The sequence below is a fragment of the Lissotriton helveticus genome, chromosome 8 (assembly GCF_964261635.1).
Source record: "Lissotriton helveticus chromosome 8, aLisHel1.1, whole genome shotgun sequence".
In the NCBI taxonomy this organism is placed as follows: domain Eukaryota; kingdom Metazoa; phylum Chordata; class Amphibia; order Caudata; family Salamandridae; genus Lissotriton; species Lissotriton helveticus.
In genome coordinates, this window is record NC_136069.1 from 3,410,361 (window position 1) to 3,431,938 (window position 21,578).

Consider the following 21,578-nt stretch of genomic DNA (forward strand, 5'->3'; position numbering starts at 1 on the left):
ATGGCACTGTTAAAAGTTGCAAAAAATTGGTTTTTTCACAGTTTACGATATTTACCACCAACTTGTAGTTAGTGGTAAATAACGAATCCTGAAATGAGAAAAGCACTCATTTGAGGGCTCCCTATATTAGGGATCCGGTAATTTACTGAATCGGTATTTTAAGAATTTGGTAATTTACTGATTGCTTAAATTACCGATTCAGTAAATTACCGAATCCTTCAATTTGGCCTTCTACATCTGCAAAGCCTAATACCGGTCAGTAACGGCCGAAATTCGGTAATTTCGGCCGTTACCGACCGGTATTAGGCTACCTACATCTTGCCCTATGACTTGTGGTTTGAAAGAAAGTGACATATCAATTTTAACTCTCAAATTCTTAGCCACGGTGGTGGGGGCTGGGGGTGTTCTCAGGTCTAATGGCCAAATTCGACGTGCCCAGCGGTGAGGATGTGCCAAATACTAAGATCTCTGATTTAGTCGAGTTCAGGAAGAGGCAGCTCTTATGCCTTCATTCTGCCACTGCCACGAGACAGCCTTAAAAGTTGGCTATCACAAGTTGTCCAAGTCTTGAAAGGAAAACATTAATTGGGTATTGTCCGCGTACGATATGGCATTAAAACCCCAGGCTTGTGCCACAGTAGCAAGGGGCAATATGGATGTTAAATAAAGTGGGGCTAAAGATAGAGTCCTGTGGTACTCTGCAGTTGACCTCCTTTAAATTCTGAGGTGTAGGGGGATAGATGAACTGCGTGCTGTCTGCCCGCAATGATAGAATTTATCCAGCTTCAGACAATGATGCTATGCCAATCTTTTCCAGTTGCATTAGTAAGATTTCATGAGAAACCACATCAAAGGTGGGCGACAGATCAAGCCAGACTAAAACAGTTTTTTTTATAACTAGAGTCAAGCTCAGTTTTAATAAACTCTGTCACTTCTAGAAGAGCTTATTCAGTAGTTAAGCCCGCATGAAAACTGGACTGGGAGGGGTGCAGACAGTTATTCTCGACAATAAATTTGGTGATTTGACCACTGACCCCAGATTCTATTGTTTAAATTTAAATCATAACGTTAGGAAGATTCTATTGACAAAAGTATTACTGTAAGAAGTAACACTGATGTTTATTTTGAATTATGCCATAACAAACGAAGCAGCGGGTCCCTACGAAGGCAACCGCTGGGAACCGTCGATGGAGGGCTCTCCTCACCGAGATGCTGCACTTGTACTGTGGTCTGATTGACAAGTGAACTCGATGAATGAGATGCCTATTGGATGAACTGTGTCCACTCTATTGATAAAGCCCTGATGGATGAATAAGATGCCTCTTGGGTGAACTGTGGCCCACTCTATTGATAAAGCCCTGATGGATGAATAAGATGCCTCTTGGGTGAACTGTGGCCCACTCTATTGATAAAGCCCTGATGGATGAATAAGATGCCTCTTGGATGAACTGTGCTCACTCTATTGATAAAGCCCTGATGGATGAATAAGATGCCTCTTGGATGAACTGTGTCCACTCTATTGATAAAGCCCTGATGGATGAATAAGATGCCTTTTGGGTGAACTGTGGCCCACTCTATTGATAAAGCCCTGATGGATGAATAAGATGCCTCTTGGGTGAACTGTGGTCCACTCTATTGATAAAGCCCTGATGGATGAATAAGATGCCTCTTGGGTGAACTGTGGTCACTCTATTGATAAAGCCCTGATGGATGAATAAGATGCCTCTTGGATGAACTGTGTCCACTCTATTGATAAAGCCCTGATGGATGAATAAGATGCCTATTGGATGAACTGTGGTCCACTCTATTGATAAAGCCCTGATGGATGAATAAGATGCCTCTTGGATGAACTGTGTCCACTCTATTGATAAAGCCCTGATGGATGAATAAGATGCCTCTTGGATGAACTGTGTCCACTCTATTGATAAAGCCCTGATGGATGAATAAGATGCCTCTTGGGTGAACTGTGGCCCACTCTATTGATAAAGCCCTGATGGATGAATAAGATGCCTCTTGGATGAACTGTGGTCACTCTATTGATAAAGCCCTGATGGATGAATAAGATGCCTCTTGGGTGAACTGTGGTCACTCTATTGATAAAGCCCTGATGGATGAAAAAGATGCCTCTTGGATGAACTGTGTCCACTCTATTGATAAAGCCCTGATGGATGAATAAGATGCCTCTTGGGTGAACTGTGGCCCACTCTATTGATAAAGCCCTGATGGATGAATAAGATGCCTCTTGGATGAACTGTGGTCACTCTATTGATAAAGCCCTGATGGATGAATAAGATGCCTCTTGGGTGAACTGTGTCCACTCTATTGATAAAGCCCTGATGGATGAATAAGATGCCTCTTGGATGAACTGTGTCCACTCTATTGATAAAGCCCTGATGGATGAATAAGATGCCTCTTGGATGAACTGTGTCCACTCTATTGATAAAGCCCTGATGGATGAATAAGATGCCTCTTGGGTGAACTGTGGTCCACTCTATTGATAAAGCCCTGATGGATGAATAAGATGCCTCTTGGATGAACTGTGTCCACTCTATTGATAAAGCCCTGATGGATGAATAAGATGCCTCTTGGATGAACTGTGGTCACTCTATTGATAAAGCCCTGATGGATGAATGAGATGCCTCTTGGGTGAACTGTGGCCACTCTATTGATAAAGCCCTGATGGATGAATAAGATGCCTCTTGGATGAACTGTGTCCACTCTATTGATAAAGCCCTGATGGATGAATAAGATGCCTCTTGGGTGAACTGTGGCCACTCTATTGATAAAGCCCTGATGGATGAATAAGATGCCTCTTGGGTGAACTGTGTCCACTCTATTGATAAAGCCCTGATGGATGAATAAGATGCCTCTTGGATGAACTGTGGCCCACTCTATTGATAAAGCCCTGATGGATGAATAAGATGCCTCTTGGATGAACTGTGGCCACTCTATTGATAAAGCCCCGATGGATGAATGAGATGCCTCTTGGGTGAACTGTGGCCACTCTATTGATAAAGCCCCGATGGATGAATAAGATGCCTCTTGGATGAACTGTGTCCACTCTATTGATAAAGCCCTGATGGATGAATAAGATGCCTCTTGGGTGAACTGTGTCCACTCTATTGATAAAGCCCTGATGGATGAATAAGATGCCTCTTGGGTGAACTGTGGCCACTCTATTGATAAAGCCCTGATGGATGAATAAGATGCCTCTTGGGTGAACTGTGGCCACTCTATTGATAAAGCCCTGATGGATGAATAAGATGCCTCTTGGGTGAACTGTGGCCACTCTATTGATAAAGCCCTGATGGATGAATAAGATGCCTCTTGGATGAACCGTGTCCACTCTATTGATAAAGCCCTGATGGATGAATAAGATGCCTCTTGGATGAACTGTGGCCACTCTATTGATAAAGCCCTGATGGATGAATAAGATGCCTCTTGGATGAACTGTGTCCACTCTATTGATAAAGCCCTGATGGATGAATAAGATGCCTCTTGGGTGAACTGTGGCCACTCTATTGATAAAGCCCTGATGGATGAATAAGATGCCTCTTGGGTGAACTGTGTCCACTCTATTGATAAAGCCCTGATGGATGAATAAGATGCCTCTTGGATGAACTGTGGCCCACTCTATTGATAAAGCCCTGATGGGCGAATAAGATGCCTCTTGGATGAACTGTGGCCACTCTATTGATAAAGCCCCGATGGATGAATGAGATGCCTCTTGGGTGAACTGTGGCCACTCTATTGATAAAGCCCCGATGGATGAATAAGATGCCTCTTGGATGAACTGTGTCCACTCTATTGATAAAGCCCTGATGGATGAATAAGATGCCTCTTGGGTGAACTGTGGCCACTCTATTGATAAAGCCCTGATGGATGAATAAGATGCCTCTTGGGTGAACTGTGGCCACTCTATTGATAAAGCCCTGATGGATGAATAAGATGCCTCTTGGGTGAACTGTGGCCACTCTATTGATAAAGCCCTGATGGATGAATAAGATGCCTCTTGGATGAACCGTGTCCACTCTATTGATAAAGCCCTGGTGGATGAATAAGATGCCCGTTGGATGAACTGTGTCCACTCTATTGATAAAGCCCTGATGGATGAATAAGATGCCTCTTGGGTGAACTGTGTCCACTCTATTGATAAAGCCCTGATGGATGAATGAGATGCCTCTTGGGTGAACTGTGTCCACTCTATTGATAAAGCCCTGATGGATGAATAAGATGCCTCTTGGATGAACTGTGGCCCACTCTATTGATAAAGCCCCGATGGATGAATAAGATGCCTCTTGGGTGAACTGTGGCCCACTCTATTGATAAAGCCCTGATGGATGAATAAGATGCCTCTTGGGTGAACTGTGGCCCACTCTATTGATAAAGCCCTGATGGATGAATGAGATGCCTCTTGGGTGAACTGTGTCCACTCTATTGATAAAGCCCTGATGGATGAATGAGATGCCTCTTGGGTGAACTGTGGCCACTCTATTGATAAAGCCCTGGTGGATGAATGAGATGCCTCTTGGGTGAACTGTGTCCACTCTATTGATAAAGCCCTGATGGATGAATAAGATGCCTCTTGGATGAACTGTGGCCCACTCTATTGATAAAGCCCCGATGGATGAATAAGATGCCTCTTGGGTGAACTGTGGCCCACTCTATTGATAAAGCCCTGATGGATGAATAAGATGCCTCTTGGATGAACTGTGGCCACTCTATTGATAAAGCCCTGATGGATGAATAAGATGCCCGTTGGATGAACTGTGTCCACTCTATTGATAAAGCCCTGGTGGATGAATAAGATGCCCGTTGGATGAACTGTGTCCACTCTATTGATAAAGCCCTGATGGATGAATAAGATGCCTCTTGGATGAACTGTGTCCACTCTATTGATAAAGCCCTGATGGATGAATAAGATGCCTCTTGGGTGAACCGTGTCCACTCTATTGATAAAGCCCTGATGGATGAATAAGATGCCTCTTGGGTGAACTGTGTCCACTCTATTGATAAAGCCCTGATGGATGAATAAGATGCCTCTTGGATGAACTGTGGCCACTCTATTGATAAAGCCCTGATGGATGAATAAGATGCCCGTTGGATGAACTGTGTCCACTCTATTGATAAAGCCCTGGTGGATGAATAAGATGCCCGTTGGATGAACTGTGTCCACTCTATTGATAAAGCCCTGATGGATGAATAAGATGCCTCTTGGGTGAACTGTGTCCACTCTATTGATAAAGCCCTGATGGATGAATGAGATGCCTCTTGGGTGAACTGTGTCCACTCTATTGATAAAGCCCTGATGGATGAATAAGATGCCTCTTGGATGAACTGTGGCCCACTCTATTGATAAAGCCCCGATGGATGAATAAGATGCCTCTTGGATGAACTGTGGCCCACTCTATTGATAAAGCCCTGATGGATGAATAAGATGCCTCTTGGGTGAACTGTGGCCCACTCTATTGATAAAGCCCTGATGGATGAATAAGATGCCTCTTGGGTGAACTGTGTCCACTCTATTGATAAAGCCCTGATGGATGAATAAGATGCCCGTTGGATGAACTGTGGCCACTCTATTGATAAAGCCCTGATGGATGAATGAGATGCCTCTTGGATGAACTGTGTCCACTCTATTGATAAAGCCCTGATGGATGAATGAGATGCCTCTTGGATGAACTGTGGCCACTCTATTGATAAAGCCCTGATGGATGAATGAGATGCCTCTTGGATGAACTGTGTCCACTCTATTGATAAAGCCCTGATGGATGAATGAGATGCCTCTTGGGTGAACTGTGTCCACTCTATTGATAAAGCCCTGATGGATGAATAAGATGCCTCTTGGATGAACTGTGGCCCACTCTATTGATAAAGCCCCGATGGATGAATAAGATGCCTCTTGGGTGAACTGTGGCCCACTCTATTGATAAAGCCCTGATGGATGAATAAGATGCCTCTTGGGTGAACTGTGGCCCACTCTATTGATAAAGCCCTGATGGATGAATAAGATGCCTCTTGGGTGAACTGTGTCCACTCTATTGATAAAGCCCTGATGGATGAATAAGATGCCCATTGGATGAACTGTGGCCACTCTATTGATAAAGCCCTGATGGATGAATGAGATGCCTCTTGGATGAACTGTGTCCACTCTATTGATAAAGCCCTGATGGATGAATAAGATGCCTCTTGGATGAACTGTGTCCACTCTATTGATAAAGCCCTGATGGATGAATGAGATGCCTCTTGGGTGAACTGTGGCCCACTCTATTGATAAAGCCCTGATGGATGAATAAGATGCCCGTTGGATGAACTGTGGCCACTCTATTGATAAAGCCCTGATGGATGAATGAGATGCCTCTTGGGTGAACTGTGTCCACTCTATTGATAAAGCCCTGATGGATGAATAAGATGCCCGTTGGATGAACTGTGGCCACTCTATTGATAAAGCCCTGATGGATGAATGAGATGCCTCTTGGATGAACTGTGTCCACTCTATTGATAAAGCCCTGATGGATGAATGAGATGCCTCTTGGGTGAACTGTGTCCACTCTATTGATAAAGCCCTGATGGATGAATAAGATGCCTCTTGGATGAAATGTGGCCACTCTATTGATAAAGCCCTGATGGATGAATAAGATGCCTCTTGGATGAACTGTGTCCACTCTATTGATAAAGCCCTGATGGATGAATAAGATGCCTCTTGGATGAACTGTGGCCCACTCTATTGATAAAGCCCCGATGGATGAATAAGATGCCTCTTGGGTGAACTGTGGCCCACTCTATTGATAAAGCCCTGATGGATGAATAAGATGCCTCTTGGGTGAACTGTGGCCCACTCTATTGATAAAGCCCTGATGGATGAATAAGATGCCTCTTGGGTGAACTGTGTCCACTCTATTGATAAAGCCCTGATGGATGAATAAGATGCCCGTTGGATGAACTGTGGCCACTCTATTGATAAAGCCCTGATGGATGAATGAGATGCCTCTTGGATGAACTGTGTCCACTCTATTGATAAAGCCCTGATGGATGAATGAGATGCCTCTTGGATGAACTGTGGCCACTCTATTGATAAAGCCCTGATGGATGAATGAGATGCCTCTTGGATGAACTGTGTCCACTCTATTGATAAAGCCCTGATGGATGAATGAGATGCCTCTTGGGTGAACTGTGTCCACTCTATTGATAAAGCCCTGATGGATGAATAAGATGCCTCTTGGATGAACTGTGGCCCACTCTATTGATAAAGCCCCGATGGATGAATAAGATGCCTCTTGGGTGAACTGTGGCCCACTCTATTGATAAAGCCCTGATGGATGAATAAGATGCCTCTTGGGTGAACTGTGGCCCACTCTATTGATAAAGCCCTGATGGATGAATAAGATGCCTCTTGGGTGAACTGTGTCCACTCTATTGATAAAGCCCTGATGGATGAATAAGATGCCCGTTGGATGAACTGTGGCCACTCTATTGATAAAGCCCTGATGGATGAATGAGATGCCTCTTGGATGAACTGTGTCCACTCTATTGATAAAGCCCTGATGGATGAATAAGATGCCTCTTGGATGAACTGTGTCCACTCTATTGATAAAGCCCTGATGGATGAATGAGATGCCTCTTGGGTGAACTGTGGCCCACTCTATTGATAAAGCCCTGATGGATGAATAAGATGCCCGTTGGATGAACTGTGGCCACTCTATTGATAAAGCCCTGATGGATGAATGAGATGCCTCTTGGATGAACTGTGTCCACTCTATTGATAAAGCCCTGATGGATGAATAAGATGCCTCTTGGATGAACTGTGCCCACTCTATTGATAAAGCCTGATGACGTCAGAGATGGAAGAACTTTGTTTTTCTGACGAAACACGAGTTGGCTCGATTTGAAGAGGAGACATTTGAATGTGAAATTGAAGAAACTTGAAGAAAAAAATACATCAAAGTGAGCACTAACCGCCTCCATGCCAGAGTTGAAACTTTGCTTCCTGGCCGGTCGGCCATTGCTGCTTTTCTGTCCTTCCTGCTCTGCTGCTTTCTCTGCAGAAAAGTGACCCGGAAGTGAAGACGTAGCTTCCGTGTTGACAGGCAGCGTCCTCAGCGTCTACTATCGCCACTGACCCGGAAGTGGAAACGTGTCCTTTCTGTGCAGTGGGCAGTGTTGTCTGCTGGCTCTGCCGCCAGTGACCCGGAAGTGAAATGATGGCATGTTTTGTTGGCTGCACCGCCCTCTGCCGTCAGTGACCCGGAAGTGACCCCTTCGTGTGTTGTCATCTCTGCTCACAGACCCGACAGCAGAGGAGGCCCCGGGGCCCGCGGTCCGTCATCAGCCCCCGGGGGCCCCTCGTGGCCCCGGCGATCCCTGACCCCTGGACCTCCCTCGAGGTGAGTGCACGCCACGGGGGAGATGTGGCCTAGCGGCCGGAGCTGCAGCCTGGGGGGCTCGAGTCCCGGCGCCGCCTCAGCGCCCTGTGACCCTGATCACATCCCCTGACCTCTGACCCTGGGGTCAGCCTCGAGGGCTGTTGCTCTGCTTTGATTTCCAGGTTCTTTTGCTTCTCACTGTTGAACCCACGGATCCGCATTTGAATCATTTGCTGCAGTGGGTGAAAAACACACATTTCAATCAACAGATTCCAACAAAAGAATGAAAGAGAATGAGACTTCGGCCCCATCATAAGTGCCCTGGCCCCCCCCAGGGTCACTGGCCCCGGGGCCACGAGTCACTGCAGGGCTGGGGGAGGGTCAGCTCACTGTGAGGTGGAGCCTGAGGGGCTGGGGGAGGGTCAGCTCACTATGAGGTGGAGCCTGAGGGGCTGCAGGGCTGGGGAAGGGTCAGCTCACTGTGAGGTGGAGCCTGAGGGGCTGCAGGGCTGGGGGAGGGTCAGCTCACTGTGAGGGGGAGCCTGAGGGGCTGCAGGGCTGGGGAAGGGTCAGCTCACTGTGAGGTGGAGCCTGAGGGGGCTGCAGGGCTGGGGGAGGGTCAGCTCACTGTGAGGTGGAGCTTGAGGGGCTGCAGGGCTGGGGAAGGGTCAGCTCACTATGAGGTGGAGCCTGAGGGGCTGGGGGAGGGTCAGCTCACTGTGAGGGGGAGCCTGAGGGGCTGCAGGGCTGGGGAAGGGTCAGCTCACTGTGAGGGGGAGCCTGAGGGGCTGCAGGGCTGGGGGAGGGTCAGCTCACTGTGAGGGGGAGCCTGAGGGGCTGCAGGAGGGTCAGCTCACTGTGAGGGGGAGCCTGAGGGGCTGCAGGGCTGGGGGAGGGTCAGCTCACTGTGAGGTGGAGCCTGAGGGGCTGCAGGAGGGTCAGCTCACTGTGAGGGGGAGCCTGAGGGGCTGCAGGGCTGGGGGAGGGTCAGCTCACTGTGAGGGGGAGCCTGAGGGGCTGCAGGGCTGGGGGAGGGTCAGCTCACTGTGAGGTGGAGCCTGAGGGGCTGCAGGGCTGGGGGAGGGTCAGCTCACTGTGAGGGGGAGCCTGAGGGGCTGGGGGAGGGTCAGCTCACTGTGAGGGGGAGCCTGAGGGGCTGGGGAAGGGTCAGCTCACTGTGAGGGGGAGCCTGAGGGGCTGCAGGGCTGGGGGAGGGTCAGCTCACTGTGAGGTGGAGCCTGAGGGGCTGGGGGAGGGTCAGCTCACTATGAGGTGGAGCCTGAGGGGCTGGGGGAGGGTCAGCTCACTGTGAGGTGGAGCCTGAGGGGCTGCAGGGCTGGGGGAGGGTCAGCTCACTGTGAGGTGGAGCCTGAGGGGCTGCAGGGCTGGGGAAGGGTCAGCTCACTGTGAGGTGGAGCCTGAGGGGCTGCAGGGCTGGGGGAGGGTCAGCTCACTGTGAGGTGGAGCCTGAGGGGCTGCAGGGCTGGGGGAGGGTCAGCTCACTGTGAGGTGGAGCCTGAGGGGCTGCAGGGCTGGGGAGGGTCAGCTCACTATGAGGTGGAGCCTGAGGGCTGCAGGGCTGGGGGAGGGTCAGCTCACTGTGAGGGGGAGCCTGAGGGGCTGCAGGGCTGGGGGAGGGTCAGCTCACTGTGAGGGGGAGCCTGAGGGGCTGCAGGGCTGGGGGAGGGTCAGCTCACTGTGAGGGGGAGCCTGAGGGGCTGCAGGGCTGGGGGAGGGTCAGCTCACTGTGAGGTGGAGCCTGAGGGGCTGGGGGAGGGTCAGCTCACTGTGAGGTGGAGCCTGAGGGGCTGCAGGGCTGGGGGAGGGTCAGCTCACTGTGAGGGGGAGCCTGAGGGCTGCAGGGCTGGGGGAGGGTCAGCTCACTGTGAGGGGGAGCCTGAGGGGCTGCAGGGCTGGGGGAGGGTCAGCTCACTGTGAGGGGGAGCCTGAGGGGCTGCAGGGCTGGGGGAGGGTCAGCTCACTGTGAGGGGGAGCCTGAGGGGCTGCAGGGCTGGGGGAGGGTCAGCTCACCATGAGGTGGAGCCTGAGGGGCTGCAGGGCTGGGGAAGGGTCAGCTCACTATGAGGTGGAGCCTGAGGGGCTGCAGGGCTGGGGGAGGGTCAGCTCACTGTGAGGTGGAGCCTGAGGGGCTGCAGGGCTGGGGAGGGTCAGCTCACTGTGAGGGGGAGCCTGAGGGGCTGCAGGGCTGGGGGAGGGTCAGCTCACTGTGAGGGGGAGCCTGAGGGGCTGCAGGGCTGGGGAAGGGTCAGCTCACTGTGAGGGGGAGCCTGAGGGGCTGCAGGGCTGGGGGAGGGTCAGCTCACTGTGAGGGGGAGCCTGAGGGGCTGCAGGAGGGTCAGCTCACTGTGAGGGGGAGCCTGAGGGGCTGCAGGGCTGGGGGAGGGTCAGCTCACTGTGAGGTGGAGCCTGAGGGGCTGCAGGAGGGTCAGCTCACTGTGAGGGGGAGCCTGAGGGGCTGCAGGGCTGGGGGAGGGTCAGCTCACTGTGAGGGGGAGCCTGAGGGGCTGCAGGGCTGGGGGAGGGTCAGCTCACTGTGAGGTGGAGCCTGAGGGGCTGCAGGGCTGGGGGAGGGTCAGCTCACTGTGAGGGGGAGCCTGAGGGGCTGGGGGAGGGTCAGCTCACTGTGAGGGGGAGCCTGAGGGGCTGGGGAAGGGTCAGCTCACTGTGAGGGGGAGCCTGAGGGGCTGCAGGGCTGGGGGAGGGTCAGCTCACTGTGAGGTGGAGCCTGAGGGGCTGGGGGAGGGTCAGCTCACTATGAGGTGGAGCCTGAGGGGCTGGGGGAGGGTCAGCTCACTGTGAGGTGGAGCCTGAGGGGCTGCAGGGCTGGGGGAGGGTCAGCTCACTGTGAGGTGGAGCCTGAGGGGCTGCAGGGCTGGGGAAGGGTCAGCTCACTGTGAGGTGGAGCCTGAGGGGCTGCAGGGCTGGGGGAGGGTCAGCTCACTGTGAGGTGGAGCCTGAGGGGCTGCAGGGCTGGGGGAGGGTCAGCTCACTGTGAGGTGGAGCCTGAGGGGCTGCAGGGCTGGGGAGGGTCAGCTCACTATGAGGTGGAGCCTGAGGGCTGCAGGGCTGGGGGAGGGTCAGCTCACTGTGAGGGGGAGCCTGAGGGGCTGCAGGGCTGGGGGAGGGTCAGCTCACTGTGAGGGGGAGCCTGAGGGGCTGCAGGGCTGGGGGAGGGTCAGCTCACTGTGAGGGGGAGCCTGAGGGGCTGCAGGGCTGGGGGAGGGTCAGCTCACTGTGAGGTGGAGCCTGAGGGGCTGGGGGAGGGTCAGCTCACTGTGAGGTGGAGCCTGAGGGGCTGCAGGGCTGGGGGAGGGTCAGCTCACTGTGAGGGGGAGCCTGAGGGCTGCAGGGCTGGGGGAGGGTCAGCTCACTGTGAGGGGGAGCCTGAGGGGCTGCAGGGCTGGGGGAGGGTCAGCTCACTGTGAGGGGGAGCCTGAGGGGCTGCAGGGCTGGGGGAGGGTCAGCTCACTGTGAGGGGGAGCCTGAGGGGCTGCAGGGCTGGGGGAGGGTCAGCTCACTGTGAGGGGGAGCCTGAGGGGCTGCAGGGCTGGGGGAGGGTCAGCTCACTGTGAGGGGGAGCCTGAGGGGCTGCAGGGCTGGGGGAGGGTCAGCTCACTGTGAGGGGGAGCCTGAGGGGCTGCAGGGCTGGGGGAGGGTCAGCTCACTGTGAGGTGGAGCCTGAGGGGCTGGGGGAGGGTCAGCTCACTGTGAGGTGGAGCCTGAGGGGCTGCAGGGCTGGGGGAGGGTCAGCTCACTGTGAGGGGGAGCCTGAGGGGCTGGGGGAGGGTCAGCTCACTGTGAGGGGGAGCCTGAGGGGCTGGGGAAGGGTCAGCTCACTGTGAGGGGGAGCCTGAGGGGCTGCAGGGCTGGGGGAGGGTCAGCTCACTGTGAGGTGGAGCCTGAGGGGCTGGGGGAGGGTCAGCTCACTATGAGGTGGAGCCTGAGGGGCTGGGGGAGGGTCAGCTCACTGTGAGGTGGAGCCTGAGGGGCTGCAGGGCTGGGGGAGGGTCAGCTCACTGTGAGGTGGAGCCTGAGGGGCTGCAGGGCTGGGGAAGGGTCAGCTCACTGTGAGGTGGAGCCTGAGGGGCTGCAGGGCTGGGGGAGGGTCAGCTCACTGTGAGGTGGAGCCTGAGGGGCTGCAGGGCTGGGGGAGGGTCAGCTCACTGTGAGGTGGAGCCTGAGGGGCTGCAGGGCTGGGGAGGGTCAGCTCACTATGAGGTGGAGCCTGAGGGCTGCAGGGCTGGGGGAGGGTCAGCTCACTGTGAGGGGGAGCCTGAGGGGCTGCAGGGCTGGGGGAGGGTCAGCTCACTGTGAGGGGGAGCCTGAGGGGCTGCAGGGCTGGGGGAGGGTCAGCTCACTGTGAGGGGGAGCCTGAGGGGCTGCAGGGCTGGGGGAGGGTCAGCTCACTGTGAGGTGGAGCCTGAGGGGCTGGGGGAGGGTCAGCTCACTGTGAGGTGGAGCCTGAGGGGCTGCAGGGCTGGGGGAGGGTCAGCTCACTGTGAGGGGGAGCCTGAGGGGCTGCAGGGCTGGGGGAGGGTCAGCTCACTGTGAGGGGGAGCCTGAGGGGCTGCAGGGCTGGGGGAGGGTCAGCTCACTGTGAGGGGGAGCCTGAGGGGCTGCAGGGCTGGGGAAGGGTCAGCTCACTGTGAGGGGGAGCCTGAGGGGCTGCAGGGCTGGGGGAGGGTCAGCTCACTGTGAGGGGGAGCCTGAGGGGCTGCAGGGCTGGGGGAGGGTCAGCTCACTGTGAGGGGGAGCCTGAGGGGCTGCAGGGCTGGGGGAGGGTCAGCTCACTGTGAGGGGGAGCCTGAGGGGCTGCAGGGCTGGGGGAGGGTCAGCTCACTGTGAGGGGGAGCCTGAGGGGCTGCAGGGCTGGGGGAGGGTCAGCTCACTGTGAGGGGGAGCCTGAGGGGCTGCAGGGCTGGGGGAGGGTCAGCTCACTGTGAGGTGGAGCCTGAGGGGCTGGGGGAGGGTCAGCTCACTGTGAGGTGGAGCCTGAGGGGCTGCAGGGCTGGGGGAGGGTCAGCTCACTGTGAGGGGGAGCCTGAGGGGCTGGGGGAGGGTCAGCTCACTGTGAGGGGGAGCCTGAGGGGCTGGGGAAGGGTCAGCTCACTGTGAGGGGGAGCCTGAGGGGCTGCAGGGCTGGGGGAGGGTCAGCTCACTGTGAGGTGGAGCCTGAGGGGCTGGGGGAGGGTCAGCTCACTATGAGGTGGAGCCTGAGGGGCTGGGGGAGGGTCAGCTCACTGTGAGGTGGAGCCTGAGGGGCTGAAGGGCTGGGGGAGGGTCAGCTCACTGTGAGGTGGAGCCTGAGGGGCTGCAGGGCTGGGGAAGGGTCAGCTCACTGTGAGGTGGAGCCTGAGGGGCTGCAGGGCTGGGGGAGGGTCAGCTCACTGTGAGGTGGAGCCTGAGGGGCTGCAGGGCTGGGGGAGGGTCAGCTCACTGTGAGGTGGAGCCTGAGGGGCTGCAGGGCTGGGGAGGGTCAGCTCACTATGAGGTGGAGCCTGAGGGCTGCAGGGCTGGGGGAGGGTCAGCTCACTGTGAGGGGGAGCCTGAGGGGCTGCAGGGCTGGGGGAGGGTCAGCTCACTGTGAGGGGGAGCCTGAGGGGCTGCAGGGCTGGGGGAGGGTCAGCTCACTGTGAGGGGGAGCCTGAGGGGCTGCAGGGCTGGGGGAGGGTCAGCTCACTGTGAGGTGGAGCCTGAGGGGCTGGGGGAGGGTCAGCTCACTGTGAGGTGGAGCCTGAGGGGCTGCAGGGCTGGGGGAGGGTCAGCTCACTGTGAGGGGGAGCCTGAGGGCTGCAGGGCTGGGGGAGGGTCAGCTCACTGTGAGGGGGAGCCTGAGGGGCTGCAGGGCTGGGGGAGGGTCAGCTCACTGTGAGGGGGAGCCTGAGGGGCTGCAGGGCTGGGGGAGGGTCAGCTCACTGTGAGGGGGAGCCTGAGGGGCTGCAGGGCTGGGGGAGGGTCAGCTCACTGTGAGGTGGAGCCTGAGGGGCTGGGGGAGGGTCAGCTCACTGTGAGGTGGAGCCTGAGGGGCTGCAGGGCTGGGGGAGGGTCAGCTCACTGTGAGGTGGAGCTTGAGGGGCTGCAGGGCTGGGGAAGGGTCAGCTCACTATGAGGTGGAGCCTGAGGGGCTGCAGGGCTGGGGGAGGGTCAGCTCACTGTGAGGTGGAGCCTGAGGGGCTGCAGGGCTGGGGAAGGGTCAGCTCACTATGAGGTGGAGCCTGAGGGGCTGCAGGGCTGGGGGAGGGTCAGCTCACTGTGAGGTGGAGCCTGAGGGGCTGCAGGGCTGGGGAAGGGTCAGCTCACTGTGAGGTGGAGCCTGAGGGGCTGGGGGAGGGTCAGCTCACTGTGAGGTGGAGCCTGAGGGGCTGCAGGGCTGGGGAAGGGTCAGCTCACTGTGAGGTGGAGCCTGAGGGGCTGCAGGGCTGGGGGAGGGTCAGCTCACCATGAGGTGGAGCCTGAGGGGCTGCAGGGCTGGGGAAGGGTCAGCTCACTGTGAGGTGGAGCCTGAGGGGCTGCAGGGCTGGGGAAGGGTCAGCTCACTATGAGGTGGAGCCTGAGGGGCTGCAGGGCTGGGGGAGGTCAGCTCACTGTGAGGTGGAGCCTGAGGGGCTGCAGGGCTGGGGGAGGTCAGCTCACTATGAGGTGGATCCTGAGGGGCTGGGAAAGGGTCAGCTCACTGTGAGGTGGAGCCTGAGGGGCTGCAGGGCTGGGGAGGGTCAGCTCACTGTGAGGTGGAGCCTGAGGGGCTGCAGGGCTGGGGAAGGGTCAGCTCACTGTGAGGTGGAGCCTGAGGGGCTGCAGGGCTGGGGAAGGGTCAGCTCACTGTGAGGTGGAGCCTGAGGGGCTGCAGGGCTGGGGGAGGGTCAGCTCACTGTGAGGTGGAGCCTGAGGGGCTGCAGGGCTGGGGAAGGGTCAGCTCACTGTGAGGTGGAGCCTGAGGGGCTGCAGGGCTGGGGGAGGGTCAGCTCACTATGAGGGGGAGCCCGAGGGGCTGCAGGGCTGGGGAAGGGTCAGCTCACTATGAGGTGGAGCCTGAGGGGCTGCAGGGCTGGGGAAGGGTCAGCTCACCATGAGGTGGAGCCTGAGGGGCTGCAGGGCTGGGGGAGGGTCAGCTCACTGTGAGGTGGAGCCTGAGGGGCTGCAGGGCTGGGGAAGGGTCCGCTCACTGTGAGGTGGAGCCTGAGGGGCTGCAGGGCTGGGGAAGGGTCAGCTCACTGTGAGGTGGAGCCTGAGGGGCTGCAGGGCTGGGGAAGGGTCAGCTCACTATGAGGTGGAGCCTGAGGGGCTGCAGGGCTGGGGAAGGGTCAGCTCACCATGAGGTGGAGCCTGAGGGGCTGCAGGGCTGGGGGAGGGTCAGCTCACTGTGAGGTGGAGCCTGAGGGGCTGCAGGGCTGGGGAAGGGTCAGCTCACTATGAGGTGGAGCCTGAGGGGCTGCAGGGCTGGGGAAGGGTCAGCTCACCATGAGGTGGAGCCTGAGGGGCTGCAGGGCTGGGGAAGGGTCAGCTCACCATGAGGTGGAGCCTGAGGGGCTGCAGGGCTGGGGGAGGGTCAGCTCACTGTGAGGTGGAGCCTGAGGGGCTGCAGGGCTGGGGAAGGGTCAGCTCACTATGAGGTGGAGCCTGAGGGGCTGGGGAAGGGTCAGCTCACCGTGAGGTGGAGCCTGAGGGGCTGCAGGGCTGGGGGAGGGTCAGCTCACTATGAGGTGGTGCCTGAGGGGCTGGGGGAGGGTCAGCTCACTATGAGGTGGAGCCTGAGGGGCTGCAGGGCTGGGGGAGGGTCAGCTCACTATGAGGTGGAGCCTGAGGGGCTGCAGGGCTGGGGGAGGGTCAGCTCACCATGAGGTGGAGCCTGAGGGGCTGCAGGGCTGGGGGAGGGTCAGCTCACCATGAGGTGGAGCCTGAGGGGCTGCAGGGCTGGGGGAGGGTCAGCTCACTGTGAGGTGGAGCCTGAGGGGCTGCAGGGCTGGGGAAGGGTCAGCTCACTATGAGGTGGAGCCTGAGGGGCTGCAGGGCTGGGGGAGGGTCAGCTCACTGTGAGGTGGAGCCTGAGGGGCTGCAGGGCTGGGGGAGGGTCAGCTCACTGTGAGGGGGAGCCTGAGGGGCTGGGGAAGGGTCAGCTCACTGTGAGGTGGAGCCTGAGGGGCTGCAGGGCTGGGGATGGGTCAGCTCACTGTGAGGTGGAGCCTGAGGGGCTGCAGGGCTGGGGAAGGGTCAGCTCACTATGAGGTGGAGCCTGAGGGGCTGGGGAAGGGTCAGCTCACCATGAGGTGGAACCTGAGGGGCTGCAGGGCTGGGGAAGGGTCAGCTCACCATGAGGTGGAGCCTGAGGGGCTGCAGGGCTGGGGAAGGGTCAGCTCACCATGAGGGGGAGCCTGAGGGGCTGCAGGGCTGGGGAAGGGTCAGCTCACTATGAGGTGGAGCCTGAGGGGCTGCAGGGCTGGGGAAGGGTCAGCTCACTATGAGGTGGAGCCTGAGGGGCTGCAGGGCTGGGGAAGGGTCAGCTCACCATGAGGTGGAGCCTGAGGGGCTGCAGGGCTGGGGAAGGGTCAGCTCACCATGAGGTGGAGCCTGAGGGGCTGCAGGGCTGGGGAAGGGTCAGCTCACTGTGAGGTGGAGCCTGAGGGGCTGGGGAAGGGTCAGCTCACTATGAGGTGGAGCCTGAGGGGCTGCAGGGCTGGGGAAGGGTCAGCTCACCATGAGGTGGAGCCTGAGGGGCTGCAGGGCTGGGGGAGGGTCAGCTCACTATGAGGTGGTGCCTGAGGGGCTGCAGGGCTGGGGAAGGGTCAGCTCACTGTGAGGGGGAGCCTGAGGGGCTGCAGGGCTGGGGAAGGGTCAGCTCACTGTGAGGTGGAGCCTGAGGGGCTGCAGGGCTGGGGGAGGGTCAGCTCACTATGAGGGGGAGCCCGAGGGGCTGCAGGGCTGGGGAAGGGTCAGCTCACTATGAGGTGGAGCCTGAGGGCTGCAGGGCTGGGGAAGGGTCAGCTCACCATGAGGTGGAGCCTGAGGGGCCACTAATGGGGGAGGGTCAGCTCACTATGAGCCTGAAGGGCTGCAGGGCTGGGGGAGGGTCAGCTCACTATGAGGTGGAGCCTGAGGGGCTGCAGGGCTGGGGAAGGGTCAGCTCACTATGAGGTGGAGCCTGAGGGGCTGGGGGAGGGTCAGCTCACTATTAGGTGGAGCCTGAGGGGCTGGGGGAGGGTCAGCTCACTATGAGGTGGAGCCTGAGGGGCTGGGGGAGGGTCAGCTCACTATGAGGTGGAGCCTGAGGGGCTGCAGGGCTGGGGAAGGGTCAGCTCACTGTGAGGTGGAGCCTGAGGGGCTGCAGGGCTGGGGAAGGGTCAGCTCACCATGAGGTGGAGCCTGAGGGGCCACTAAGAAATGGGGGATTACCAGGGAAGACTGTCCTTTTGGGTCTGATTCCCACAGTAATTCCTCATTTTGGCCTGGACTTTCACCTAAAGGTTTTGGCTGCTTTGACTGAGCTGCATGTCAGATTTACACCGCTGCCCTGCAGAGCTCCAGATGTGCACCAGAATCCACACACGCTCCAGTTTCCAAATAGTTTATGTATATTTGGCAGCAGGGCTTTTGTTAGAACCTTCTGTGTAAAATAAGCTATCGTGCTTTCCAAACAGGCATGTTTTTGTTTGACTGTATGTATTATTTGCACTCCAGTAGATATTAGGTGTAAGATGTATATTTATTCCAAGCAGGTACAAGGATCAGGTCATCATACATTCAGGTCTAACAGCTGGCTGACTACATACCATTCTAGAATACAACAACACTGTCCAACTTCATGGAACACTTACCAGGTGAATCACTGTGATAACTCAAGAGGCAATGATGTAGGTATGCCACACTGTATGGTAAAGATAGTTCAGGATCACTGTTGTTGTTACAATGCTTGGGAACCACAGTCCTCCGTGGAATCCAGGGTCACTGTAGGGACTGGTTCTAAGTCCCAGGCACGCAGGAGTATGGGCATTTTGTGTAAAAGGGGACCTTTTACCTCTGATAGACCATGATAGACCTCACCTACTCACGGACACAAAACCGAACCCCAAGTTCACCCTTTTGGTATTTGATCCTCATTGTACTAAACAGAGTGAGTAAAGGCTTTCTTAGACCAGTGGTGTGGGGTTAGAGACTCCAAACATGGCACAGCTGTAAACATTCACAACTCCGCCATTCCTGTTGCCTTTGTGGTCTTTGGGCTCTTGTGTTCAGCTGCCTGCTTACCATTCCATCCAGCTGTTTCCTTCACCAGATGTGCCCCTCTTGGTGCTGGACTCCTGGTTCCACTTTTTGCCTACAGAGTTTGCTCCTCTTTCCATCTTTGCAGCTATTAGGAAGGAGTTGGTCATAGACTCTCTTGTTTTCTCCTTTCCTTTGAGTAGGTGTTGATATTAAAGTTAAAGTTTGTATTGAATTCATTATTTATATCTTCTTTTTCCTATTGTAAACATGTTTTTACAACTCGCCTGCGACAGGGCATGCGCTCTTTCTAGCGAAGAGTGTTGTTTACAATAAAGGGCCTGGAGCCTGGCCATACCTTACCCTTTGCTGTCACTCCTCGTTGCTGCCTCCTAGTTCGCCAGTGTGTGCCGGGCATCACTTTCTTTTCTTTCTGTGAAACATGGACCAAGTACACATCGATTCATCTTCCCCTGCCTCCAGTTCTCGTGCTGCTTTCTACATTTGTTCTATATTCAAACACATTTTTGGATAGTGTTTATCTACACCTTCATCTTTTGGCTTGCTCGTAGTACAACTAAAATATAATTACATTTTACGTGGGTTGGATTATGCCACTAATGCCACACTAGCACCGTACACATTCATGATGCTTGCCCCAGCACACCTATTTTCATTACCTTTCAGCCATTCATCCCTTTGCGTTGATTTTAAGTTTGGTTCCTTGTTCAAATCATTTACACACACAACTGTCCTACTCTACACCACTCCACTGCCCTCCATGCCAGTCCATGCAATGCCACTTCACTTCCCTCAATGTCACTTTATCCCTCCGTAACACACTACTCTTCATCACTCTACTATATGCAACACCCACCACTATACGCCACCTCACCTCACACAGTGTCACTCTGCGCTGTTCCACTCTGTCACTCCACTCCACACAATGCTTCGATGTACCACTCCACGGTACTCCACTCTACTCTTCTCCACTCTACTCTTCTCTTCTCTTCTCTTCTCTACTCCTCTCTACTCTATGCCACTCCAATCTACCTCACTCTGTTTTACACCACTTTACTCCACTCTACTTTACGCCACTCCATTGTACTCTGCTTGATGCCACGTTACACCACTCGACTCTATGCCATTCTCTATGCCACTTTACTCTACTCTACGCCATTCCCTATGCCACTCCACTGAACGCCACTCCAGTCTCTGGCACTCTACTCTCGTCCAAGCTGCTCCATGCCACTCTACTCCACTCTTGCATCACTCCACGTCACTTCACTCTGCGCCACCCCACTCCACTCCACGCTACCCTACACCATTCTGCTCTACGCCTCTCCATTTTACTCTTACACCACCTCACTCTTCTCCACACCACTTTTCTATATGCCACGCTACTCTACGCCACGCTACTCTACGCCACTCTACTCTGACACTTCACTCTACTCTTTGCTATGCCATTCTACTCTGTGCCAGCCCACTCTATGCCAGTCCACCCTACGCCATGCTGTGCCTCTCCACTGCTCCGCACCACCATACTCATGCCACTCTGCTGCACTTCACTCTATGCTACTCCACTCTGGCACTCTACTCCACGCCACACCACTCTAAGCCAGTCTACTCCAATAAAGGCCACTCAGCTCTACGTCACACCACGCTACACAACTTTTTTATGCTACTCTACGCCCTACCACTCTACGCCACTTCATTCGACATTATGCTACTCTACACCTCGGTACTTTATGTCTCTCCATTCCACTCTATACCTTTCTCCTTCATTCCACTCTACAGCACACTACTCTAACCATCTCTGCTCTATGCCACTCCACTTTACTCCATACCATCGCCACTCTACTTCATGGCACTCTACTCCATAGCACTCTACTCTACACTACTCTACGCCACTCCACTCTAACCATCTCTGCTCTATGCCACTCCACTTTACTCCATACACCTCCATGCCACCGCCACTCTACTCCATGGCACTCTACTCCATGCCACTCTACTCTACACCACTCTACGCCACTGCATTTAACTTTACCCTACTCTACGCCTCTCTGCGCCACTCCTCTCTGATCCAGTCCACTTTTCTCCACTCTATTCTATGCGACTCCAATACTCTAAAGAACTACACTCAATGCTACTCTGCTCTAAGCCAGTCCACGCCTTTCCTCTCTGTGGCGCTCCTCTCTGTGGCGCTCCTCTCTGTGGCGCTCCACTCTGTGGCGCTCCACTCTGTGGCGCTCCTCTCTCTGGCGCTCCTCTCTGTGGCGCTCCTCTCTGTGGCGCTCCACTCTGTGGCGCTCCACTCTGTGGTGCTCCTCTCTGTGGCGCTCCTCTCTGTCGCGCTCTTCTCTATGGCGCTCCTCTCTGTGGCGCTCCACTCTGTGGCGCTCCACTCTGTGGCGCTCCACTCTGTGGCGCTCCTCTCTGTGGCGCTCCACTCTGTGGCGCTCCACTCTGTGGCGCTCCACTCTGTGGCGCTCCTCTCTGTGGCGCTCCTCTCTGTGGCGCTCCTCTCTGTGGCGCTCCTCTCTGTGGCGCTCCTCTCTGTGGCGCTCCTCTCTGTGGCGCTCCTCTCTGTGGCGCTCCTCTCTGTGGCGCTCCTCTCTGTGGCGCTCCTCTCTGTGGCGCTCCTCTCTGTGGCGCTCCTCTCTGTGGCGCTCCTCTCTGTGGCGCTCCTCTCTGTGGCGCTCCTCTCTGTGGCGCTCTTCTCTATGGCGCTCTTCTCTAGGGCGCTCTTCTCTATGGCACTCTACTCTGTCTCATTTTGCCACTGTACTCTCCTTTACTCTACACCTCTACTCTGAGCCACTCCCCTCCACTCTATGCCGCTCTACTGTACGCTAGGGGTGGGCACGACTCGCAGTTTTACCCTGTTGAGTTACATAAAAACTCAGTGAGATTCTGCGGAGTTCCACCCAGCCCTACTCACCATATCACAGCTTCCTGCGTGAGCTTCACTTGCTGTTGCGGTCTTGTGTGTGCAGCTAT

At 56.0% G+C, this 21,578-nt stretch overlaps 2 protein-coding genes across 4 annotated transcripts in view; one reads left to right on the forward strand and one right to left on the reverse strand.

Moving 5' to 3' along the window:
* The window catches only part of LOC144772199 (uncharacterized), a 501,761-nt gene that overhangs the window by 38,862 nt on the left and 441,321 nt on the right, over positions 1-21,578 (reverse strand). The window contains exon 1 of one of the 3 annotated variants that reach the window (XM_078656335.1): positions 7,957-8,050. The exons of 1 other annotated variant lie outside the window; for it this stretch is intronic. The gene's annotated coding sequence lies outside the window, so the exon portion shown is untranslated. Of the gene's footprint in view, positions 1-7,956; positions 8,051-21,578 lie in introns of those variants that run through there. One more of the 3 variants, XM_078656336.1, reaches the window with a different exon arrangement.
* The window catches only part of LOC144772200 (uncharacterized), a 486,273-nt gene continuing 472,990 nt past the window's right edge, over positions 8,296-21,578 (forward strand). Inside the window, 1 exon segment of the mRNA XM_078656338.1 lies at positions 8,296-8,384. The gene's annotated coding sequence lies outside the window, so the exon portion shown is untranslated.